Source organism: Musca autumnalis, unplaced genomic scaffold, assembly GCF_047663935.1.
Source record: "Musca autumnalis isolate F117 unplaced genomic scaffold, ASM4766393v1 scaffold_2, whole genome shotgun sequence".
NCBI classification, from domain to species: domain Eukaryota; kingdom Metazoa; phylum Arthropoda; class Insecta; order Diptera; family Muscidae; genus Musca; species Musca autumnalis.
Genome location: NW_027411755.1, coordinates 193,920,376 through 193,948,116, shown reverse-complemented (window position 1 = coordinate 193,948,116; position 27,741 = coordinate 193,920,376). Strand labels below are relative to the sequence as shown.

Genomic DNA, 27,741 nt, shown 5'->3' with positions numbered 1-27,741 from the left:
TACGAACGGTTCGTGTGACAGGCAAGCATTTTTACAAAAACACGCTGTAAGAATCTAAAAAAACTGTGCAATTGTGAAATTTTCTTTGTCAAAAATGTTAACATTTCAAGTTGTTTACATTGAACAGCTGATTAAAAGTCAGCTGACCAGACTTGCAAATTTTTGCGGGTCAAATTTTCCCAGCAAAAATTTGCAAGATCTCAGTCGCAGCACTGTCAAAACATCTTTCTCAACACGCTCTCTTTTGCTGGATAATTTTGTTATCGAACAGCATTTAGTAAAAATTTGTACAAACTTTTGGGTTATCGTACAGACCTATTGACGGCAGCATTTGTTTGCATGATAACTCTGTTGAATTCAATATCAAAACGTTAAGTTTTGTAGATAGTGAAATGGGAAATTTATTACGTTTTAAATGTAAATGTTGTCTTAAACGTTTTTTTTTTTGTTTTGTTTTCGAGATAACTATACCTTGATGTAATTACACACATATCATGTATGGTCATGACTGACAGAGACGCGAGATATTGAAATGTAAGGTGTAAAAAAGTGTTGTTATGAAGCTTATCATTCAACATTTCAAGAAAATAAAACTAAGAAAAATAACTACATTTAAATGTGTGATTTAAATGAGTTTTTCTAAGAGATTTTGCCATTTATTTTTTGTTAATAATATGTGAACCATGTTCAGTCACGATTCATTGACTCCATTTTATTTTTGCATTTCTAAATTCACCATTGAATCATCAATCTATTAGCCCAGCAGCAAGATTAATCGGTGATTTATGGTGGTTATTTTTTTTGTTCATAATATATTCATGTAAAACAAGTGGATTGTGGTTCGGTTTGGAGAATGGTTTTAATGACCTCATTCTCTAATAAGATGTTCAAATATATTGAAAGATGTAAATTTTTTATTTTAGAGGTTAGTGTAAGTTTAGTTGATATCTAGAGTACTTAATGGGAAAAATGCATTTTTTGATTTGGAGTGGATTTGTGTTGTTCAAATGCCTCATCTCTTAACAACGATCAAACAAACCTCAATGATTCTGCAAAGAATGACGAATAATGATTGGCTGTTTTTATCACTACCGCAAAATAGCTTTGCCACCGCAATTTGTTATATTTTTATCTTTCTATCTGTGGTTTTTCTTCTTTCTTTACAAGGGTACTAGCAAAATGCCCGCTACTTCGTATGCGGAAAAGGAATAATATACAAATAAACAATATTTAATATGGTGAACACTGAAAATTTGATATTGGAATTGATATTTTATATCAGTACGTATACTTTTTGTTCGAATATCAAAAAAAGACCTCTACACTTCAACAGCGACCTACATTTTAAATTCCAGTCCATGTTTTATTAGAACGGTATGAGTATTTTGAAAATTTTATCCACATTTTCCAACCGAATTTTGGAATTTGTGATATCAACATGTAGAAAACCTTTATTCAAAAGATGTTACCCTATATAACAGTCAATTTTTGAGACATTTTATTTTAGGCCCTTTTATTCCCAGGGTGTAAAATCTTATTGTAAAACATTAGCCGCATAGATCTATCTTTTTAAATGGACTTACTATAACGTTCAGAATAAACAACAAAAATAAAAACAATTATGTTAAAAAGATAAGTTTGATTTTTGATTTCAGTACATTATTTTGAAACCGAATTCGTGTTAACATAAAAATAGTACAATATTCAGTACAATTTTTAAAATCCAGGACCTTAGCTCAAATTTTACAGTTTTAGCTCTACTTGTTCACCCAATGCCAATAGTATTACATGTAAAAACCTTTCATACATTTAAGGGACAATTTTAATAAACATTCTGATCCAATCTCAACAGTGATCCTCATAAAAAAATTCATTTATCGATTCACTCAATAGCAGTGTTTCAATATTTAGTATTATTTAATACTTCTAATACACGGAGGAAAAAAACCGCCTCTTTAACATATTTTGCAGCAAACATATATATGTTATAACATAAAATATGTTTGGATCCAAACATATGTTATGTTGGGGACTGTTGCAAAATATAATATGTTTCGATATTATATATATTTTATGTTTGCATCCAAACACATTATATGTTTGCTGAATTTTTTTCTGCGTGTAAACTTATTGTACGACCAACTCTAACAGTGAACCTGCCAAATAAATTATAAATCAGAATTCCACCTCAATTCCTTAGCCCAATAAAAAATTTATTGCAATTTTGTACTTTTATAGCACTAATTAAATAATTCCAGCTTCATTACTACACCCAACGTCAAATTTAACGTCATTTAGTAGATTTCGTATTTATTAACAAATCAGCCATCCCTCAGCCTAAATTCAGAATTTGCAAGCATTTCAAAAAATCCTTATCTAAACACCAACACAAACGCTCATACAACAATTAGAAATTCCTCCTACATCCCTTCTTGCAACACCAAACTGGTACCAAATTTAGTACTTATAATATGAATAAGTTTCAAAACTATATCCCAACCACGATTTAGTATTTTTCGTATACATAAATATGAATTTCCAAAACTTCCTCTCTATCTTCACTCTAAACGCCAACTGCTATACTAATACCGAATTTCACAATTTCAGCTCTACCCCGTTACACAATAACAATGTCAACCAAATTTTGTGCCATTTAGTAATTTTCGTACACTTATCGTACGTATATACACAACCACATCCATATCTCAACCCTACACACCAACAGCGGCTATAATACCAAATTTCCGAATTCCACCTATAGTCATAATACTTTTCGTGTGAAAGCACGAATTTCAATAACTATCCCCAACAGAAATTCCGAATTTCAGGGTTCCACCTCTATCCGTTCACCCAAATCTAAAATTTACCAAATTTAGTACCATTTAGTATTTTTCATATACATAAGTTCCAAGAGTAATCTAAATTCCAAATTTCAGGATTCCAGCTCTCTCCGTTCACCCAAATTCAAATTATACCATATTTAGTACTTTCCGTACCCATATGTACGAATTTCCAAAACCACCTCAAACCTAAACTCCAACAGCAATCTTAATTTCAAATATTAGGATTCCATTGCCATCCGTTCACCCAACTCCACATTGTACCAAATTTAGTACTTTTCGTTCCCATAAGTACGAATTTCCAAAACTTCCTTAATCTTACACTCCAACAGTAAGTTAAACTCAAAATTTCAGGATTCCAGCTGTATCCGTTCATACAAATCTAAATTGTACAAAATTGAGTACCATTTAGTACTTTCCGTACCCATAAGTACGAATTTCCAAAACTACCTCAATCCTACACTTAATTCCAAACTTCAGGATTCCAGCTCTATCTGTTCACCCAAATCCAAACTTAGTACCAAACTTAGTACCATTTAGTACTTTCCGCAACCATAAATACGAATTTCGAAAACTATCCAATATCGCAATCCTATACTCCTTCAGTAATCTTAATTGCAAATTTCAGGTTTCTAGTCCTATCCGTTCACCCAAATCCAAATTGTACCAAATTTAGTACCATTTAGTACTTTTCGTAAACATAAGTACTAAAGCTACCCCATATATCAATCGTACACTTCAACAGTTATCTTAGTTCCAAATTTCAAGTTTCCAGCTCTACCCTTTCACCCAAATCCAAATTGTAAAAAATTTAGAACCATTTAGAACTTGTGGTACACATACAGTTGCGAAAACAATAATAGCACCACCATGAAGAATTTGTTTGTCATTATGAAAATCAATGAAGATTGTTGTTGTTTCCACAAATGATGTTGTTACGTTTTTTACCCAAGGTGTCCTCTATTATAAAAAAAAGTAATAGTAACATTCACTTTATTATAAATATTTGTTTTTAGCAGCTTTAACCAAAAACTGTCAAAAAAGAGGCGAAATAAAAAATAGCACCACCTACAATTTCTATATAAAATGTGTAACTTTAGGGGCGTTTTCTAGCATTTAAACATTTGTTTGACTTTTTTAACATTAATTTATACTTTTGGGATATTGCAGCTTTTAAAAAATATGATGTTTTTATATTAAAATAGGTCGTGAATGGGCATACAGTGCAAAGAATCCCAAAAAAATAAAGAACACCTGTGTTGATGGTAAAATTTTACAGATAAGTTGTCAGATTTGTTTGAAACTCAAAGAAAATTATTCACCACGCGATTAACTGTAAAGAAAATGCACAAAATATTGGAATTATATGACCCCTGACAGAACATCAGGTCAGAATTTACATCCCAAATGCCAAAAAGTAATATTTCAAAGGTCCTAGAAGACTATAAAAGCATTATATTATATCGGAAATAGAACAAAAAGTTCGCAAATGTCTCAGAGAACATAATTTAAAAGCACTCCGTTCGGGGAAACTCCATAATTTTAACGAACAACACGATGCGGATCCAAAAAAAGTTGACAAGGAATTTCTAAATTTGCTAGACCAACTGTGGGACCATATTTTATCTAGTTTTTGGGCAATATATTCATGTTTGGAGAATAATATTTTCGTTTGTTTGTTAGATTTCCTCAAATACTCATAATAAAACCAAAAATATACAACAAATCCCATTAACCGAGGATTTTTCAACCGTAACAGTATGAGGTTGACTTTGTCGTTAGAGACTAAGCCCTATACACGGTATCAAACTTGTAAAGAATTAACTTGTTTTCGTTGAAATCCTGGAAATTACGACTCCATTTAATAAAGAAGATAATTTGGCACTAGTTTGGTCATTCCAGCTGAATATAAACAGTAATAATCTGGAATATAATCTGCAAAAGAGTAAAAGAAATTGTGGTATTTAAGTTATGTGACCATTCTCCAGGGTTGTGCGCTGTTCCTAGACTATGACAAATCAACAAAGTGTTAGAGAAGGCCAATAAGGTAACCACAACATCAAAACTAACGACCAGAAAATCATTTTGGACAGTTTCTAAGAGGTCATTGAAAAAGAATCCTGCAACCAATGCCAGAATCCGTTTGTTCGATACCAAGCCTATCCCGAAGCATTACTATCGAATTCAACTGAACTGGAAATCAGTAGGCACTTGTTTTTCTTGATTTACTACTATTCTTGAGTGATAAAGTGTACACATTTGTCCAATCTCTATCATTTTAAAAGAATTTTTAATGGTGGTGCTATTATTTTTTTCGCCCACTTTTTGGGGTTTTTGTAAAAATTGGTTTGTTCCTTAAAAAAGTGTCGAAAATAATTGTGGTTTTTGTTAGTTTTAAATTCTTTAGAGTCAATTAGTTCTAAAAACGCACGAAACGATCCTCAAAATTTGCACATGTAAATGAGAATGCCTCCAAACCATTTTTGTAGGAGGTGGTGCTATTATTTTTTTCGCAGCTGTAAGTACGAATTTCCAAAACTACCCCCATATCTCAATCCTATACTCAGTCAGTAATATTAATTCCAAATTTCAGGTTTCCAGCTCTATCCTTCCACTTAAATCCAAATTGTACTAAATTTAGTACCATTTAGTACTTTCCGTACCCATAAGTACGAATTTCCAAAACTACTTCAATCCTGAACTCCATAAGTAATCTTAGTTCCAAACTTCAGGATTCCAGCTCTATCTTTTCACCCAAATCCAATAGTACCAAATTTAGAGCCATTTAGTACTTTCCGTACCCATAAGTACGCATTTCCATAACTACCTCAATCCTACACTCCATAAGTACTCTTAGTTCCAAACATCAGGATTCCAGCTCTATCTGTTCACCCAAATCCAAATTGTACCAAACTTAGTACCATTTAGTACTTTCCGTAACCATAAGTACAAATTTCCAAAACTACCCCCATATCTCAATCCTATACTCCGTCAGTAATCTTAATTCTAAATTTCAGGTTTCCAGCTCTATCCTTTCACCCAAATCCAATTTGTACTAAATTTAGTACCATTTAGTACTGTTCGTACACAAGAGTACGGATTTCACAAACTATTTCCTTTTATAAACATCACTTCCCAACCTTCATTTCCATACCAAATTCCAAGTTTCTAGCTAAATGCGTTCAAATTATACAATTGGTACTAAATTTAGTACTTTTCGTACACTTAGAGGTTGAATTTCCAAAAACCCTTTGGTACACCTTTCTAACTCTCCATCAGTTACCCTCATTCCAAATTTCAGAATTCTAGCTCTTCCCGTTTGCCTAATACAAAGGGTACCATATTTAGTACATTTTAGTACTTTTCGTACCCTTCTAGGTCGAATTTCCAAAAACCCAGCCTTATCTCGCCCCGACAGCAACCCACAGTCAAAATTTGAGCTTTCTAGCTTCAGCGGTTTCGTCTGGGCGATGATATACATGTCACTCACTCACTCAGTCATCAATAAGCTCTTTTATATATATAGATATGGTCAGTTGTTGAACTATGAGACATACAAAGATATTTATTTGAAATCAGTTTATAAAAGACATACCGGCGTTGATTTTTATAGAATTTTTACAAGACCCTGAGGCGTGGGTTTTTATGGAAATTGTTGAAGACCATTAGGCGTTGATTTTTATAGAATTTTTTTAAGACCATGAGGCGTGAATTTTTCTTGAATTTTTTCAAGACAATAAGGCGTGGATTTTTGTAGAATTTTTTCAACACCATGAGGCATGTATTTTTACAGAATTTTTTCAATACCTTGAGGTGTGTATTTTTCAAGACCATAAAGCGTGTATTTTTTTGGAATTTTTTCAACACCATGAGGCGCGGGTTTTTATAGGATTTTTTTTACAGAAAGGCCATAAGGGTGGATTTTTATGGAAATTGTACAAGACCATTAGGTGTTGATTTTTCTAGAATTAGAATTTTCATAGAATTTGTTTAAGATTTTTTAGAATTTTTCAAGACAATAAGGTGTGGATTTTTGTAGAATTTATCAAGAAAATAAGGCGTGGATTCTTGTAGATTTTTTCAAGACAATAAGGCGTGGATTTTTGTAGAATTTTTTCAAGACCATGAGGCGGGATTTTTACAGATTTTTTTAAGATTTTAATAGAATTTTTCAAGACAATAAGTCGTGGATTTTTGTAGAATTTTTTCAAGACCATGAGGCGTGGATATTTTATGGAATTTTTTGAGGGTCTTGAGGCGTGGATTTTTTAGAATTTTTTGAAGGTCTTGAGGTGTGGATTTTTATTGATTTTTTTTAAGACCATGAGGCGTGGATTTTTATGCAATTTTTCGAAGGTCCTGATGCCTGGATTTTTATAGAATTTTTTGAAGGTCTTGAGGCTTGGATTTTTATTGAATTTTTTTCGAAACCATGAGGCGTGGATTTTTATGCAATTTTTCGGAGGTCTTTTATAGAATTTTTTGAAGGTCTTGAGGCGTTGATTTTTATTGAATTTTTTCGAGACCATGAGGCGTGGATTTTTATTGATTTTTTTTTCGTGACCATGAGGAGTGGATTTTTATAGAATTTTTTTGAAGGTCTTGAGCCTGGATTTTTATAAAATTTTTTTGAAGGTATTGAGGCGTGGATTTTTATTGAATTTATTGAAGTTCTTGATGCGTGGATTTTTTGAAGGTGTTGAGTCTTGGATTTTTTATGGAATTTTTTGATGGTCTTGAGGCGTGGATATTTTATGGAATTTTTTGATGGCCTTGAGGCGTGGATATTTTATGGAATTTTTTGATGGTCTTGAGGCGTGGATATTTTATGAAATTTTTTGAGGGTATTGAGGCGTGATATTTGTTGATTTTTTGAAGGTCTTAAGGCGTGGATTTTTTATGGAATTTTTGAAGGTCTTGAGGCGTAGTTTTTTATTGAATTTTTTGAAGGTCTTGAGGCGTGGATTTTTATGGAATTTTTTTTAAGGTCTTGAGGCGTGGATTTTTTGAAGGTCTTGAGCCTGGATTTTAATCGAATTGTTTGAAGGTCTTGAGGCGTGTTTTTTGTTGAATTATTTTGAAGGTCTTGAGCCTGGATTTTAATCGAATTGTTTGAAGGTCTTGAGGCGTGAATTTTTATGGAATTTTTTGAAGTCCTTAAGGTGTTTTTTGAAGGTCTTACGGCCTGGATTTTGTATGGATTTTTTTGAAGCTCTTGAGGCCTGGATTTTTATTGGAATTTTTTGAAGCTCTTGAGGCTTGGATTTTTATGGAATTTTTTAAGGTCTTCAAGCGTGGATTTTTAGACTTTTGCAAGACCATTTATGTATAAAGCGTATCTGACGATCAATTAAAAAACCTAGCTACTTGGTTTTAAATTGTTTGTTGATAAACATCTCTCCAGACATCAATTAATAAATTATGCATTCATGTGGAAAACCAGTGCATAAATATGCATGAAGAACACCTTTAACCAAAAAAAGACAAAAATTGTGTCACTTTCATTACAGTTTTTTTTTTCTCGTAGAAAGGGGACCCCATAAAATGCATTTCATTTATAATTCGATCCTCGTATCTACAAACGGTATAAACCATATACCAAAACAATATATTGTATGTGTGTGCGAGTGTAGCTGCATAGTAGATATTCAAAATATTTATTCAACCAAAACAAATGTGATGGGAATACCCCCATTATCTGCATTTTGAAATAAAATTACACCCCCCTTCGGGTACCAAATCAACAACACCGCACCACAAAACAGAAAACCCCTTTTCCAACCAAAAAAGAAAAAAACTGGAAAGGAAGGCATGATTGACACTCAATTTATGGCAGTGACAACAAAAGCAATAACAACAACAAAATGGCAGTAACATCATTTAAACTATTTTAAGAGACATACACAGACAGACGACATTGTTTGTTGTTATTATAGTATGATTATGGATGGTTGTGTTGTTATTGCTGTTGTTAGGGGAAGAGGTTTTTTTATAAACAAATTTTTGTGTTTTGTGATTTATGGAAATGATAATCACATTACCATTTTTTTTCAAGTGGGAGGGTGATGGCGAGTTGATGAACGTTGGTAAAAGCGAAATAGTTTTGGGAAGGTAGGAATGGGGGCAAGTTTTTTAAAAAAAGTTTCCAACATTTTTGCAGAAATCTATAATGGAAATCTATAAAAGTGTGCCACACTGAAACGACCATTGAACCCATGGATGGATTGGTTTTGTCACAAGTTATGATTAAGTAACAAAACTTCAAAGGTAAAACTCAAATTTTCTACTTTAATTTGCATGAGAAAAAAACGTTATGTTTCGCTGCAAGTTTCTGTGGAATACCACGATATCTTAGTTTAAAAAGTCTCCCCTTACGACCCACGAAAAATATGATGACAGTCAGTAATGTCACTCAGTTGCATTGTCAGCATAAATTAAAATAAAGAAGTACACAACTAACCCTCACTACTTGTTACGTTGGGTAATCTCACACTCTCTGTCTGTTGAAACGTGAGAGAATTAAACACACAGAAATGAGGGTATTCCCCCCTTCCCCCAAACACACTCAAGTATTATAAAGTACTGTGGTCTCTGTGGTGCACCTTGCACTTAGTTCGTTGCATTTGTTGTTGTACAGTGATGGCTATTAACCGTGTTTTTTCTGACATAATCTTAGTTGTTATCATTGGATTTTTTAAGATGATTATTTATTTTGTTGTTGCTATTACTGCTGCTGCTGTTTGATGTGAGGTGTTGTTTCTTTATTTGTTTGGTTTCCAAGTGTGACACAAAACAAGGGTCAACTTGTCAGGTCGTTGGTCTTGAAAATTACAGTGAAACACATACGAACAAATGTTTTCTTATAAAACAATTTTTGTTGAATTAGAAGAGTGGGTTGAAATGTTTAAACAGGTGAACGAACCGGGATATTTTTCAGAAAGGACAAGGGATAATTTGTCACGTGTGAAAGAAGAGCTCTACAATTTTTAAAGATACGCGGATTTTTATAGTATTCTAATGATACTGAGGCTTGAATTTTTATAGAAATTTTTCAAGACCTTCAGGCTTGAATTTTTATAGAAATGGTTCAAGACCTTCAGTCTTGAATTTTTATAGAAATTATTCAAGACCTTCAGACGTGGATATTTAAAGAATTATTTCACTCGTGGAATCAATCATATTGTTACGTGACCCTGTGCGCGACTTCGAGTGGGGCATCATTGATGGTCCGCGGCTAGCTCTGTCCACCTTCAGGGTAGGTCCAATCCCTTTACCTTTAAACATTTTAGATAATTTTTTCAGACGTGAATTTTTATCGAATTTTCTTATGAATTTTTAGAGAATTTTTTCAGACGTAGATTTTTAGAGATTTTTTTTTTAATTTTTAAAGAATTTTTCAGGTGTGGATTTTTTAAGAATTTTAAAAGCTTTTTTCAGGCGTGTTTTAAAGATTTTTTTAAGAATTTTTTTTTCAATCATGGATTTTTTTAGAAATTTTTAGAGAATTTTTTTTAAGAATTTTAAGAGATTTTTTCAGGCGTGGATTTTTTAAGAATTTTAAAGAATTTTTTCAAGAATTTTTAAAGATTTTATCTGGTGTATTTTTAAAAATTTTCTTAAGAAATTTTCGAGACTTTTTTTTTAAAGACTTTTTTCAAGCTTGGATTTTTAAACAATTTTTCGAGAATTTTTTAAGTTTTTTTTTTTTCAAGCATAGATTTCTAAAGATTTTTTTTAAGAATTTTTAGATATTTTTTCAGGCGTGGGTTTGTTTTAAGAATTTTTAGAGAATTTTTTCAAGCGTGGCTTTTTAAAGATTTTTTTAGAAATTTTAAGAGCCTTTTTCAGTCGTAGACTCTTAAAGAATTTTTCGAGAATTTTTTAAGAACTTATAGAGAATTTTTCAGGCCTGGATTTTTAAAGAATTTTTCGAGAATTTTTTCAGGCTTGAATTTTTAAAGAATTTTTTCAGACGTGGATTTCTAAAGAATTTTTAGATAACTTTTCAGGCGTGGAATTCTAAAGGATTTTTTAAGAATTTTTAGAGAATTTTTCAGGCGTGGATTTCTAAAGAATTTTTAAGATTTTTTCAGACGTGGATTTCTAAAGAATTTTTTAAGAATTTTTAGAGAATTTTTCAGGCGTGGATTTCTAAAGAATTTTTAAGATTTTTTTCAGACGTAAATTTCAAACGATTTTTTAGAGTATTTTTCCACGCGTGGATTTTTAAAGCTTTTTTCAGATTTTTAGAAATTTTAAGAGGTTTTTAGGTTGTTTATTTACGAATTTTTCGAAATTTTTTTAAAAAAATTTAGACATTTTTTTCATACTTTTTAAATAATTTTTTAAGAATTTTTAGAGAATTTTTCAGGCGTGGATTTCTTAAGAATTTTTTAAGAATTTCTCAAGAATTTTTAAGCATGGATTTTTAAAGAATTTTTCGAGAATTTTTTAAGATTTTTTTTTTCAGGCGTAGATTTCTAAGGATTTTTTTAAGAATTTTTATAGAATTTTTTCAAGCGTGGCTTTTTAAAGATTTTTTATAGAATTTTTTATAAATTTATAGAGAAAAAGATTTTTTTTCGAGATTTTTTTCAGTCTTGAATTTTTAAAGAATTTTTTCAGGCGTGGATTTCTAAAGAATTTTCTAAGAATTTCTCAAGAATTTTTAAAGAGCTGGAATTTTTAAAGAATTTTTTAAGATTTTTTCAGACATAGATTTCTATATAATTTTTATTAAGAATTTTTGCTTGGATTTTTTAAGAATTTTTAGAGAATTTTTTCAAGCGTGGATTTTTAAAGTTTTTTTAGAAATTTTAATAGCTTTTTTCAGTCGTAGATTTTTCCAGCTTGGAGTTTTTAAGAATTTTCAAAGAATTTTTCAAGAGTGGATTTTTAAAGTTTTTTTTAGAAATTTTAACAGCTTTTTTCAGTCGTAGATTTTTAAAAAATTCTTCGGGAATTTTTTAAGAATTTATACAGAATTTTTTCAGGCCTGGATTTTTAAAGATTTTTTTTTAAATTTTTTTCTGGCGTGGATTTTGAGAATTCAGGTGTGTATTTTTATAGATTTTTTTATCAAGACCTTAAGGTATAAATTTTTATAGAGGAGTGGAATTTTTATACATTTTTTAAACACCATTACGTGTGGATTTTTTATAGAGGCGTAGATTTTTTTATAATTTTTTTCCAAGAACTTGAGGCGTGGATTTTTTAAAGAATTTTCTTTTTCAAACCTTGAGGCGTGGATTTTTTATAGACATTTTTTGAAGAGCTTGAGGCGTGTATATTTTATAAAGATGTTTTTCAAGACCTTGAGGCTTGGATTTTTTAAAGAATTTTTTTCAAGACCTCGACGCGTGGCGTTTTTATAGAATTTTTTTCAAGACCTTGAGGCGTGGATTTTTTATAGAATTTTTTTCAAGACCTTGAGGCGTGGATTTTTTATAGAATTTTTTTCAAGACCTTGAGGCGTGGATTTTTTATAGAATTTTTTTCAAAACCTTAAGGCGTGGATTTTTTATAGAACTTTTTTTCCAAAGCCTTAAGCCGTGGATATTTTATAGATTTTTTTTTCAAAATCTTAAAGCGTGGATTTTTTATAGAATTTTTTCAAAACCTTAAGGCGTGGATTTTTTATAGAATTTTTTTCAAAACCTTGAGGCGTGGATTTTTTATAGAATTTTTTTTTCAAAACCTTGAGTCGTGGATTTTTTTATAGAATTTTTCTCAAAACCTTGAGGCGTGGATTTTTTATAGAATTTTTTTGAAGACCTTGAGACGTTTATATTATATATAGAATTTTTTTCAAGACCTTAAGGCGTGGATTTTTTATAGAATTTTTTTCAAAACCTTGAGGCGTGGATTTTTTATAGAATTTTTTTTCAAAACCTTGAGGCGTGGATTTTTTATAGAATTTTTCTCAAAACCTTGAGGCGTGGATTTTTAAAGAATTTTTTTCAAAACCTTGAGGCGTGGATTTTTTATAGAATTTTTTTTCAAAGTCTTAAGGCGTGGATTTTTTATAGAATTTTTCTCAAAACCTTGAGGCGTGGATTTTATATAGAATTTTTCTCAAAACCTTGAGGCGTGGATTTTTTATAGATTTTTTTCAAAGCCTTAAGGCGTGGATTTTTTATAGATTTTTTTTCAAAGCCTTAAGGCGTGGATATTTTATATATCTTTTTTTTAAAGCCTTAAGGCGTGGATTTTTTATAGAATTTTTTTTTCAAAGCCTTAAGGCGTGGATTTTTTATAGAATTTTTTTTCAAAGCCTTAAGGCGTGGATTTTTTATAGAATTTTTTTTCAAAGCCTTAAGGCGTGGATTTTTTTATAGAATTTTTTTTTCAAAGCCTTAAAGCGTGGATTTTTTATAGAATTTTTTTTTTTCAAAGCCTTAAGGCGTGGATTTTTTTATAGAATTTTTTTTCAAAGCCTTAAAGCGTGGATTTTTTATAGAATTTTTTTTTTCAAAGCCTTAAGGCGTGGATTTTTTATAGATTTTTTTTCAAAGCCTTAAGGCGTGGATATTTTATATATCTTTTTTTTAAAGCCTTAAGGCGTGGATTTTTTATAGAATTTTTTTTCAAAGCCTTAAGGCGTGGATTTTTTTATAGAATTTTTTTTTCAAAGCCTTAAAGCGTGGATTTTTTATAGAATTTTTTTTTTTCAAAGCCTTAAGGCGTGGATTTTTTTATAGAATTTTTTTTCAAAGCCTTAAAGCGTGGATTTTTTATAGAATTTTTTTTTTTCAAAGCCTTAAGGCGTGGATTTTTTATAGAATTTTTTTTTTCAAAGCCTTAAGGCGTGGATTTTTTAAAGATTTCTTTTCAAGACCTTGTGGCGTGTATTTTTTATAGAATTTTTTTTCAAGACCTTTTTTTGAGACCTTCAGCGGTGGATTTTTAAAAAACAATTAAAAAAGTATCAGTCGACATTGCCGACAGAGATATACCCTCAGCCTGTGTGAATTGAAATACATTTTTTTTTCCAAAAAAACTTACGTTTTGGACAAAATCGGCTCAACCGTTTGAGAGTTATCGTGCGCACCAGCCAGCCAGACAGACAGACGGACGGACATTGCTAAATCGACTCCAAATTATCTGAAACACATTTCGTTCAAACATACTTGGGGTCTAAAACCATTATTTCGATGAAGAACATTTTGCCCGTATGAAAGTGTATATACTCTGTCTAGCCTAAAGGCTGAGGGTATAAAAATTTAAGATCCTCAGGGGTGGATTTTTAAATAATTTTTTAGGCGTGGATTTTTAGAGAACTTTTTCAACCATGAGGTGTGGATTTTTTATAGAGTGGTGGATTTTTTTATAGAAATTTTTTTAAGACCATGGAGTGTGGATGTTTTATAGAGGGGTGGATTTTTTATAGAAATAAAAAAATCCTATAAAAGACCCCTAAGTAGGTCTTCTATTCTATCGAAGACCTCTTCTGAAGTCTTCTATTAAACAGAAAAGCCCGGGGTCTGCTCTTCTATAGAAGGATCCTACCTGGTGCTTCTATTCTGTATTTTATGGAACTTCTATTCTATAGATGACCCGTACAAAGGTTTTCAATTCTGTGGATACCTGTACAAAGGTCTTCTATTCTATAGTATAGAAAACCCCTACAGATGTCTTCTATTCTATAGAAGACCCCTACGGAGGTCTCCTATTCTATAGAAGACCCCTACGGAGGTCTCCTATTCTATAGAAGACCCCTACGGAGGTCTCCTATTCTATAGAAGACCCCTACGGAGGTCTCCTATTCTATAGAAGACCCCTAGGGAGGTCTCCTTTTCTATAGAAGACCCCTACGGAGGTCTCCTATTCTATAGAAGACCCCTACGGAGGTCTCCTATTCTATAGAAGACCCCTACGGATGTCTCCTATTCTATAGAAGACCCCCACGGAGCTCTCCTATTCTATAGAAGACCCCTACGGAGGTCTCCTATTCTATATAAGACCCCTACGGAGGTCTCCTATTCTATATAAGACCCCTACGGAGGTCTCCTATTCTATAGAAGACCCCTACGAAGGTCTCCTATTCTATAGAAGACCCCTACGGAGGTCTCCTGTTCTATAGAAGACCCCTACGGAGGTCTCCTATTCTATAGAAGACCCCTACGGAGGTCTCCTATTCTATAGAAGACCCCTACGGAGGTCTCCTATTCTATAGAAGACCCTTACGGAGGTCTCCTATTCTATAGAAGACCCCTACGGAGGTCTCCTATTCTATAGAAGACCCCTACGGAGGTCTCCTATTCTATAGAAGACCCATACGGAGGTCTCCTATTCTATAGAAGAACCCTACGGAGGTCTCCTATTCTCTAGAAGACCCCTACAGAGGTCTCCTATTCTATAGAAGACCCCTACGGAGGTCTCCTATTCTATAGAAGACCCCTACGGAGGTCTCCTATTCTATAGAAGACCCATACGGAGGTCTCCTATTCTATAGAAGACCCCTACGGAAGTCTCCTATTCTATAGAAGACCCCTACGGAGGTCTCATATTCTATAGAAGACCCCTACGGAGGTCTCCTATTCTATAGAAGACCCCTACGGAGGTCTCCTATTCTATAGAAGATCCCTACGGAGGTCTCCTATTCTATAGAAGATCCCTACGGAGGTCTCCTATTATATAGAGGACCCCTACGGAGGTCTTCTTTTCTACAGAAGGCCCCTACTGAGGTCTCTTATTTTATAGAATAACTCTACAGAGGTCTCCCATTCTAGAGAAAATCCCTACGGAAATCTTCTTTTCTAAAGAACATTCTGAGGAAGACACCTACGAAGGACTTCTATTCAGTAAAAGACCCCTACGAAGGTCTTTTATTCTATAAAAGACCCCTCCGAATGTCTTCTATTCTACACGTTTGTTTAATAAATTCCCATAAGAGGCCATTAAAAGCGTATCACAAGTGCAAAATATACTTATTTTACCCTCATATGTTTGTGCGTATAATTTGTTTATTGTTTTAATTAAAGTAATTTCACGCATTATTTTGTTGTTGCTGTTTCCTTTTTTATTGGAGTTAATTTAATATAATTATTTTTAAATAAAATCACACCATAGCACCCCAACTAAAAATCACTGAGTAATAACTCTTTTCAAAACTAAAACAAATGGTCCCCACAACTCTTTTTTTCCTTCGCTGAGTTTTGAGTTTTCCAACTCTGTGGGACTCTCCCCCAATAACGCACAATAAAAACAAAAAAAACGCTGTTACAATTTTGTGCTCCAGTTAAAAGCTTATTATTACAACAACTTAAAATGTGTTGGTGAAATTGCAGGGGTTGGGCTGGGGGGGCTCAATTACAGCACTCAGTAATTCAAACACATACACATAACGTGTAAAGAGATGGAGAAAGAGAGTGAAAATCAACATATTTGTGTTTGTTACTTTTCCAATTATTGTGATCTTTTTGAAAATAGCTTTTTTTTCTTCAAGGTAAATGCATTTTTAATTTTTATTTTGTTTGTGTTTTTGAGAGTGGTGTTGGGTGATTTTTGTTGTGTTATAGTAACTAACATTCTTATTGGGTTGTATGAAAGGTAAGTAGGTACATTAGGGATATGCTTTTTTGAGAATATAAAAAAAACTAGTAAGAACGACGTTAAGTTCAGCCAGGCCGAACTTGTTATACCATTCAAAACGAGTTATATTGAAGTAAATCCTAAGAATTTCCTTTCGTTTATGAAGAAGACTAAATACCAAATTTCAGCAAGTTCGGTAAACCAATATGGCTAACCTTAAAAATACCGGAATTGGGGAGGTATCGTTCCATGGAGGCCATATCAAAACGTCGATCTATACTTACAAATTTCTGGTGGAAAGTTTTTAGCATCAAAGAAGACTAAATACCAAATTTCCGATATTTCGGTAAAACCCTCAAAATACCGAAAATCAAGAGGTACCGTCCTATGGGGGCTATATGAAGGCGTGGAGCTATACCGAAAAGATGTATGGGAGAACATTTTATATCCCCAACGAGGACTAAGTACCAAATTTCAGCCATTTCGGTGTGATAATGAGGCTAAAACATTCAAAATACCGAAAAACGGGTGGTACCGTTCTATGGGGGCTATATGAAGGCGTCGACCTATACCGACAAATTTCATATGGAACTTTTAATACCCCAAATGAAGACCAAATAACAAATTTCAGCCATTTCGGTGGAATATTGAGGCCACAACATTCAAAATACCGGAAACAGGGAGGTATCTTTCTATGGGGGCTATACTAAGGCGAGGACCTGTACCGACAAGTTCCTGGAGGAAAGTTTTATACCCCCAACGAAGACCCAATTTCAGCCATTTCGGAGCAATATGAGGCCACAACCTTCAAACACACAAAAATCGGTAGGTATGTTCTGTGGGGGCTATATGAAGCCGTGGACCAATAGCGACAAATAAATAAATTGTACCGTCGTTAAGGAGGCCGCAAGGGCAACCTACTGAAGTAAAATTCAAAACGATCCGAGAGGAGCTCTTACGAGTAAACTTCACTTTATCCGAATTTTGTGTGGGAGGTACCCGAAGGAATGGACCGATATAGTCCATTTTCGAACACGATCTATATCTGGAAGGAATAATACGATGTGCAAAATTTGGACCAAATCGCTTGTTCTCTTCGAGAATTATCGTTCATACCATTTTACAGAAAAAAATTGAACTTTTGTGGGGGAGGTAATTGAAGGAGTGGACCGATATGGCCCATCTTCGAACTAAGTTTGGACAAAATATTACGATACCCAAACTTTGGTTCGAATCGGTTGATCCGTTCGAGAGTTATCGTTCGCACCAGCCAGACTGACGGACGGACATGGTTAAATGGACTTCAAATTGTCTGAAACGAATTTCGTCCAAACATATTCGGGGTCTAAAACCTTTATTTCGATGAGATACATTTTTCACTTATCAAAAAGTAATTATTTTGAAAATTGATATTTTTTGTTCCACAAAATTACTTTTCAGTTTCTCTTTGTACAGCCAAGATCATCCATATACGTTAACGTATGTGAGAATAACAATCAGTCGTCGTTGAGCAGCCGACAAGTAAACATGCGCATGGATATACGCATAATTTTAGTGGGGACACTGAACAAAAACGCACACACCCGCCACATGTTTACTGGTCACAAGTCTAGCAACCACTGAATGCTGATACAAACTTTCTTGTGATTCTCTCACTACTTTACTCTCTTTTTTATTTTGAGCATCAATGTCTTTGTACTTAGCAAATTGTATTATCACTGTTCTCATTCGCAAAGTTTTTGTGCTCTCTTGCTGCATTTTTCCGCCATCTAGATCAGCGTCAGGCACCATACTTTTCTATTGCATACTTTACGGGACGTCATTGTGTGAGTGCATGATTTTTCAATGGGTTGAATTGTGTGTGTGGAGAGAGCAACGTTAAATGAGCGCACACGGGCGCCTAATTGCCTGACCTGGATCTAGATCATAGGTGTGCACGGGCATCCACTGGTGGCTGCTGTAAAATACTCTTAATTTAATTAATTCAACAACACTTAGGCGTTTAAGTATTTTTTGTAATAATTCTTTAATAATTCATTTGTAGCACGATTTTAGGTAACATTAGTGCTTAAAAATGTTTAAATATGTAATGAAATAACAAGAAAAATTAAATATTAATTCTCCCTTAAATTTTCTCTTTTCCTATTTTGATCACCATTGATCTAGATCATAGGTGTGCACGGGCATCCACTGGTGGCTGCTGTAAAATGCTCTTACTTTTATTAAATCAACAAAACTCAGACGTTTAAGTATTTTTTGTAATTATCATTTAATAAATAATTTCATTCACGATTTTAGATTAAAATTGTGTTTTCACAATTAAAAAACAATTTAGGAAAACCATGAAAAACGACAAATGTTAAATTCTCTTATATTCTCTTAAATTCTGTTGTGCTCACCATTGATCTAGATCATAGGTGTGCACGGGCATCCACTGGTGGCTGCTGTAAAATACTCTTACTTTTATTAATTCAACAAAACTCAGACGTTTAAGTATTTTTTGTAATTATTATTTAATAAATAATTTCATCCACGATTTTAGAATAAAATTGTGTTTTCACAATTAAAAAACAATGTAGAAAAACCATGAAAAACGACAAATGTTAAATTCTCTTATATTCTCTTAAATTCTGTTTTGCTCACCATTGATCTAGATAAGTCTATCCGTTCTCTTGCAAAGTGTGGATGATATTTGTTCCACAGAACATTTTATCATCCTTGCATTATTTTCTACTTGGCAACGATAAATAAGGCATGTAAAAATGGGACGCGAGAACAAAAATGAAAAGAAACCAGTGCGTTGATGTACACGCCTGCACGTTGTCGTAACAACAGAGAATAACAAATCTAAATGAGAGCCATGTCAGCCGTTGTTTAACAAAGGGACATTACTCTCCCAACAATTCTCTCTCATTTATTTTGGACACCAATGAACCAGTGTTATTAAGAGTGAGTAACAAAAAAAATAAAATAATATAAAAAAATGAAAATAAAATAGAAAAAAAATAAAATAAAAATTAAAAAATAAAATAAACTAAAATAAAAATAAAATACAATACAATAAAATAAAATAAACTAAAATTAAATTACGGACTATTTGAAAAAAAAATAAAATTAAAATTAAAAAAGAAAAATAAAATAAACATGAAATAAAAATAAAATAAAATAAAATAAAATAAAATAAAATAAAATAAAATAAAATAAAATTAAATAAAATAAAAATAAACTAAACTAAAATAAAATAAGATAAATTAAAATAAAAATGAAAATAAAAATAAAACTAGTAAGAAAAGGATCAAAGTCGGGCGGTACCGACTATTTGAAAAAAAAAATATTAAAAAATAAAAACAAAAAAAAATAAACATGAAATAAAAATAAAAATAAAATACAATAAAATAAAATAAAATAAAAATTAAAATAAAACGAAAATAAAAATAAAACCAGTAAGGAAAGGATCAAAGTCGGCCGGGGCCGGCTATATGATACCGTACACCACTGGGAATAGGTAAAATATATATGGGAGGTAAATCCAAATGTGAACAGATTACGATATAATTTGGCACATATATTTCTAAACCAAACACCGTCACACATTCCAAATTTCATCAAAATTAGACATACATAGGGTCTTTGGTGCATCAAATACCTTAAATCAGGCGAAAATATATATGGGAGCTATATCCAAATCCGAACCGATTTCGATAAAATTTGGCACACTATTTTCTAGACCATATTCCGTCACACATTCCAAATTTCATTGAGATCGGACATATATAACGTCTTTCGTGCACCAAATACCAAAAATCGGCCAAAAATATATATGGGAGCTACATATATCCAAAAGTGGACCAATTTTGATATAATTTGGTACACTATTTTATAGACCATATTCCGTCACACATTCCATATTTCATTGAGATCGGACATATATAACGTCTTTCGTGCACCAAATACCTAAAATCGGAAAAAAATATATATGGACGCTATATCCAAATCTGAACCGATTTTGATATAATTTGGCACACTTATTTATAGACCTAATTCCGTAACACATTCCAAGTTTCATCAAAATTAGACAGATACAGCGTGTTTGGTGCATCAAATACCTCAAATCGGCCGAAAATATATATGGGAGCTATATCCAAATCTGAACCAATTTTCACCAAAAGCCTTCTTCATTAGGCTAAAAAAATTATCTTCCCCAATTTTCAGCCAAATTGAACAACAAAGGCACCTGTACGTTGCGAACGGATATGCATAAATCGACTCTAAAAGTGATTCTATGCATATCCCTAGAAGGAACAATGGGTCTATCTCTTTTCCTTAGGCATGTTACATGTTACAAATGCACTAACACATAATACCCTTACCACAGGGTGGTGTAGGGTATAATGAAAATAAAATAAAATAAAATAAAATAAAATAAAATAAAATAAAATAAAATAAAATAAAATAAAATAAAATAAAATAAAATAAAATAAAATAAAATAAAATAAAATAAAATAAAATAAAAATAAAATAAAAAATGAAAAAAAAAATAAAATAAAAAGAAAATAAAACAAGTAAAAAAGTGTCAGTCGGCTTTGTCGACCTCAGGCAATATGAAGCAAAACTTTCACCTCCGGACAGATCGAATGTATTTAAGGTCTCTTCAGAATTGTGTGGCCCTCTTTGGACATTTGAACTTGCCGACAAAAATGTTGATTAGGAATTAACTGCACTAAGACACAAAAGTTGAACTTTTGTAGTGCAGGTACCCTTAGGGAGGACCGATATGGGCCATTTTAGAAGTTAAACTAAATTTTGACAAAATATAAGGAGATCCAAAGTTTGGACCAAATTGGTTGCCCCATTCAAGTGATATCGTCCTAGCATTTTAGTGACATTTCTTAAATATTGGGGTGAAGTACCGGAAGTTGTAGACCGGTATTGCCCGATGAAACTAAGTTTGGATATAATAAGACGAAGACCACATGTTGGACCAAATCGGTTGAACAGTTCGAGAGTTATCGTGCTCTCCGACCGCCACATATGGTGACATAGGGGTTTTTTTACACCTTTCTGGTTGTTTTCCCAAGAAATATGGACTTGCCCCTGAAAAAACTTTTACCGTCGTAATGGAGGTAGCGAATGCAAATCGCTTCAGAAGGAGTAAACAAATATAGTCCATATTCGAACGTGATCTATATCTGGTAGATATATTAGGATGTGCAAAGTATAGATTACATCGGTCACTCCCTTCAAGAGTTATCGTGCGCAAAATTTTTCCGAACATTTTTGAACTTCTGTGGGGGAGGTATCTGATGGAGTGGACCGATATGGCTTATCTTCGAATTTAAACTATGTTTGTACAAAGTATTACGAAGCCCAAATTTTGGACCGAATCGACAAATCCGTTCGAGAGTTATCTTGCGCTTCAACCACTACAAAGGTTTTTTTTGCAACTTTCCGAACATTTTCTCAGGAAGTATGGACTTGCCCTTCATGAAACTTGTACCGTCGTATGGAGGGAAGTGAATACAAGTTGTTGCAATGAAAATCAAAGCGACTGGAGAGCAGGTCCTAAACTGAACTTTTCCGAAATTTTGTGGGGGAGGTACCCAAAGGAGTGGGCCAATTGAGTCCATATTGGAACCTCATCTAAATCTGGTAGATGTTTCACGATGTGCAAAGTATGGACCAAATCGGTTACGTCCTTCAAGAGTTATCGTGCCCACAAATTTTCTGAACATTTTGAAACTTTTGTGGGGTAGGTACCGGAAGGAGTAGACCGATATAGCTCATCTTCGAACTTAAACTAAGTTTGGTCAAAATATTACGAAAGCCAAATTTGAACCGAATCGGTTCATCCGTTCGAAAGTTATCGTGCGCACCAGCCAGACAGACAGACGGACGGAAATTGCTAAATCAACTCCAAATTGTCTGAAACACATTTCGTACAAACATACTTGGGGTCTAAAACAATTATTTCGATGAGGCACATTTTGCCCGTATGAACGCGTATATGCCCTTTCTAGCCTAAAGGCTGAGGGTATAAACAAATATTTTTTGCACCCAAACATATAATTTGTTTGCAACCAAACATATATTTGTTTGCAAACATATGTTATGTTTGGGACTGATTGCAAAGAAATGTATATTTGCTGGAAAATATGTTTGGGACATATGTTAGAGAGACCCTTTTTTCCACCGTGTATAAACACTGGAGGACTTCTTATAGAAGACCTGAATGGCTTCTTAAATAAAGACCTTGAGGTTATCTTATAGAAGACCTAGACGTCATTTATAAAAGACCCGGAGGACTTATTTAAAAAATACTAAATTAATTACAAAAGTGAACCAAAACAGAATTTTTGTTAATAAACACTGTGTTCCAGAACTAAAAAGTTTTTACAATTTTTACGACTTTTACACATTAAAAGCGTTCCCGTACACAAAAAAGTTGTAAAATGTTCACTTCTCTTTAAACAAAAATGGCGCTGAATGACGCTCTCTTTAAAAACTTTTTACACGACAAATTTGGACGAGTAAAAAAATAGTAACATGGTTGCCGGCGTCTGATTGGCTGATACGCCGACTTTGACATTTGTTCCAGTTTTTTTGACGTATTTTCCATTCTTCCGTTCCCGAACTATTTCAAAAAACTTGTGTGTGAGAACAAATTTTTTGCAGTTCTCTCTTTTACGAGTTTTACCATTAAAAAGTACGGGAACGAAGCTAAAATATATAAAAGCAAATTGTGAATAGCACGGGGAACGCTCGCTCTTTGAGACATCACTGCGGGTAAGGTCCACCAATTATTTTTTTTGTCGACTTGTTACAAAATTCACTTATTTTATTAAAAAATGGGTACCCATACGTATTTTGCCTTACAACAGGTTTCAAAAACACCGAAACACCAAGACCGAAACACCGAAAGGTTTAATTAAAAAAAATCATAAAAATTCAAAATCATTTTTTTTTTTTCTAATTTCTCATAAATGATGTCTTGTCCTCCTCAGGTTTTGTAAGGAGTTACATATATTCTGACTTTACTATAACTTATGTAACTTTCTATTCATTAAAATTTTAAAATTGTATTGAAAGTTTAAATTTCGCATACGCCTAATGTCCATACTCTTCTTTTGAACCACACAGTTGTGCCTTTCTTTCCTAAGAGTAAAGAGAGTTAAATAATAAGTGAAAGAGAGGGCGAATGACGACTACGTGTTGGATTGCTTATTCATTTTTAAGTAACGTATCAAAACAACACTTGTTTACTTACATTTTAAGATTTGTTGCTGTTGCAGCTGATTGCAATACGTATTGAATTGGATTCAAAATGATTGTTGAAAATAGGTATTTTTGTATGTAATTTTATTTTCGTTACACACTCTTATTTTGTTTAAAAAAACAAAAATTGTTTCGCATTATCTTTTGGTTTGGTTTGAACTTGCATTTGCATGAACATTTGGGTGCTGCTATTCACTAAATTGCGCTTCTTTTGCAATTTATTTTTCTTTTTTTGAAAACCTTTTCTTCAGACGTCAGCAAAAAAACAATACTTTTTTCGAAACAGCTTTCAATGTGAAAACAGTTGTTGGCCAGCGACAGATATTTAAGGCATTCACTTGAGCGATGTTTTGAAATTTTCAGTTTATCATTAATGTTTTTTCTTTCTTTTGGTTTTACGTTTTGTTTTAATATCTATAAAGCTTTTGTTAACACTTAACACATACTTTTATATTTATATAAATATTTTTTTTTTAATTATTTAAACTCTCTTTATATATTTATTTATATATAAACTTTCTTATTTAATAATATATACTAAATTTAAACAAAATATTGGTGTTTCCATTTCCATTATTTTTTTTTATTATTTCAAAACCGTTGATAATATTAAAACACGTATTTACCGTCGTGCATGTGTGTTGAGTTTTTTCTTCTTCTTTTTTGTTGTATATAAAAAACATACGTTATTGGCTGGTTGTTGTCGTCGTATTTTAAATTTCGTTTTTTTGCGTTTTTTTCACTTCGTTTTGTTATTTACATTTATTTTATTTATACACGTAGCGCACTGCACACTCTTACGAACACACATACACACCTATCTCGTCGTTTTATTTTTTTTTAATAACAATTGTTGTGTTTTTATAGCAGCAGCGACAGTGGGACAGACAGACAGCAATAAAACCAAGTAAAAACACAAAAGCAAAACTTATAGAAGATAGATTTAAAGAGGAACACAAACTTAAACTTAACAAAACAACTAAAAATTTATTTAAAAAAAACACGCGCGTTGGATCGTTTTTTTTTTATTTTAGTCGGGTGTTTTTGCTCGTTTTAAATATTTTTATTTTGTTTTTCTTGAGATAGCTTTTAAGTTTTTTCCGTTACTACTCACGAAGCTCAAACCGAAACACGAACACGATACGCTTCAGACAACGGTTTCATTGCGAATGAGTAGAAAATTGTCAAACGTCAGCAGATAATACACCAGAGAAGGTTTTTTCGTGGGTTTCTGTTGTTGATGTGTGATACATGTGTGTGTGCGGGCCCCAATGACGAGAATGGGGGCCAAAGAAAGCCAAATGAGTAAAATAACAGTAACCTTATAGAAGAGTAACAGTAATTGTAAGAGTGTGGTGCAGAGTTTAGACAGGAAATAAGAGTATCTTTTTTTTGTTTAAAATGGAAGAGAGTAGAGACGAGCTTCAAATTTAACGTATTTTTAAATAAAACGTTAAAGTGGATTAAAAACAAAGAACAAGTGTAGTTTATGAACACCTTTCGGATCTGGTTGAAATTTTTACTATAGCACTATAGGATTTGGCCTGTTTTTGAAGCAAAAATTAATAACGGTGGACTTATGGACTATTTATACATTTTTAATGATCCATATACCAAAGTGGAGTAAAACAAAGAATTATGCAGTAGAATTCGGTTATAGCGAATATCGGTTATAAGAAACTACGTTTATAACAATGGTGAGCAAAATAGGAAAACAGAAAATTTAAGGGAGAATTAATATTTAATTTTTCTTGTTGTTTCATTACATATTTAAAAATTTTAAGCACTAATGTTATTTAAAATCGTGCTACAAATGAATTATTAAAGAATTGTTACAAAAAATACTTAAACGGCCAAGTGTTGTTGAATTAATGAAATTAAGAGTATTTTACAGAAACCACCAGTGGATGGCCGTGCACACCATTGGTTTATAACGAACAAAATTTTGAGCTCCGACGAATTTAATCACTTTTTAATCACATCATAATCTCGACTTGATATAAAACAAGTAAGAAAAGGTTATAGTCGGACGGGGCCGACCATGTAATACCCTACACCTTTACTCCTGGGAATTAGCTTTCCACATATCAACATTACTTTATGGAACAAATGCACTTATTATACCCTATACCACAATGTGGAAAAGGGTATTATAAGTTTGTTTTGGTAAAAATTCATGTAACACCGCGAAATATTCGTCGGAGACCCCCAATGTGGTATACCAATCTTCATATCTCGACGAGATAAAGCGATTTTGAGATGTGTGTCTGTCCGTCCGTCCGTCCGTCTGTCCATTATAAATTGTAAACACGCTCCAGGCCGCAATTATGGACCGATCTTCACGAAATTTTGTACGGAGGTCGGGTTCAGATCAGAATAGATCCCTATTCTTATTGGTGATGATCGTGAAATATTTAGCGGGTGAAATGGACTAAAAACAAAATATTTATCCAATTTTCTAGCGGCTCTGTAGGTCTCAATAGTAGTCCGATCAACGCGTAATTTTAAATAAGGTAAGAGTTTATCACAAAGGTGAAGCCTGCAATTTGAGATGGCGATCGGATAATATTTAGGGGGTTAAATGGACCAAAACTTTTGTGTGAAAATTTTTAATGAACAGCTTATATCTTTGTTTCTGAAATACACATTCCCCACTCTTGAGTTATATATGGAAGACGATCTCTTGACCTTTCAATTGATGTCAATTATGTTGATGTACGTGATCAGATAACAGAGTTACAGCCTAATATATCCAGTTTTTTGTTTGCAGTGTAATCGGAAACCCGCTAGAGGTCGCAATTATAGCTCAATAGTCACGAAATTTTACACTAGGTAAGAGTTTAGGGTGAAGAAAATGCCTATAATTTTGCATGATGATCTGATGTTAGTTAGCGGTTGACATACACCATTACTTTTGTATGAAAAATATACAAATTTTATTTTTGGTTCATATTGTTACGGAATTAGATTTAACTAATCTCCGTGTAGACGTTGTTTTATACCCCAGTACGATTTGTACCAAATAAAACAGGGTTCGTTTTAGATTACGTTTCTACAATGCTTTATTTACTTTATTACACTTATTCTTAACCGACTTTAATTACTAAGCACAAAGCAAGTCTCTAGTTAGCACGCAGCTCTAATTTAACCGATCTGTTCAGTTCAACGCTTAAAACACAACTCACTCAATGTTGCCATTCGTAACTCTATTTATACCCAAAATCTCCTTGGTCTAGAAATATCTAGAGCATATGGCAACACCTCGAATCTGTACAACGAACACACAGACGCACATTCGCACTAAGCGAACATCCATACTCACATACATACAAGCACAGTAATGACGTAACTACAACAGCAAACAACTACACGAAATACAAGAAGTAGGAACTAAACGATAATTACATTATTGTTGCAAAACAAAACAAACAAAAGAACATTAACAAAAGGTAATGTAACGACTAGAATGATGAAGAGAGTTCTACATGGTAGTTGTTGTTGCTTAAATAAAGTAACTGCGTAATAAAAACTTTACGTTACAATTCAAATTTTTAAATTAACGGAAATTAAACTAAACTAACTTAAACCTATCAGTTACATTCGTAACATTGCCTCCCGCTTAAGCCTGTTCGTCCCGAATAGGCACAGTTCCCTCTCTGTGGTATGGGCATTGGTAACACTGCCTCCCGCTTAAGCCTGTTCCTCTTGACTAGACGCAGTTCTCGTTCTATAGTGGTGGCAACTAATTTAGATGTAACCTCTACTGCGTCAGCTTTGGACTTTTGCTCTACTGGACGACGTTGCTTTCTCTCCAGGAATCGTGACGTTATATCTTCCTTCTCGGTCACCCTCCTAAGTGCCACCTGGTCGTCATCGGACTTGTCCTTCCTTCTTGTACGACCGCTTTTCGATGGACGTTTCCTCGACGTACATCTTCGCTTTTTCCTCCTCGTTGCGAGATTTTTCCGCTTTCGTACTGGCCATTTTTCGGCGGCTTCCACCTTCAGCGTACGGACATCTACAGCGATTTCGTCAGATTCTGCGCTAGGGCGACACATGCTTTTCTTCTCTTTGTAGCCCACATTAATCGGTATTT

General features: G+C 33.0%; 1 protein-coding gene across 1 annotated transcript in view; it reads right to left on the bottom strand.

Annotated features, from left to right (window-relative positions):
* Positions 1-24,820, bottom strand: part of LOC141395045 (uncharacterized) — a 165,730-nt gene extending 140,910 nt beyond the window's left edge. The window contains exon 1 of the mRNA XM_073970422.1: positions 23,638-24,820. The gene's annotated coding sequence lies outside the window, so the exon portion shown is untranslated. The remainder of the gene's footprint in view (positions 1-23,637) is intronic.
* Positions 24,821-27,741: the final 2,921 nt, after the last annotated feature.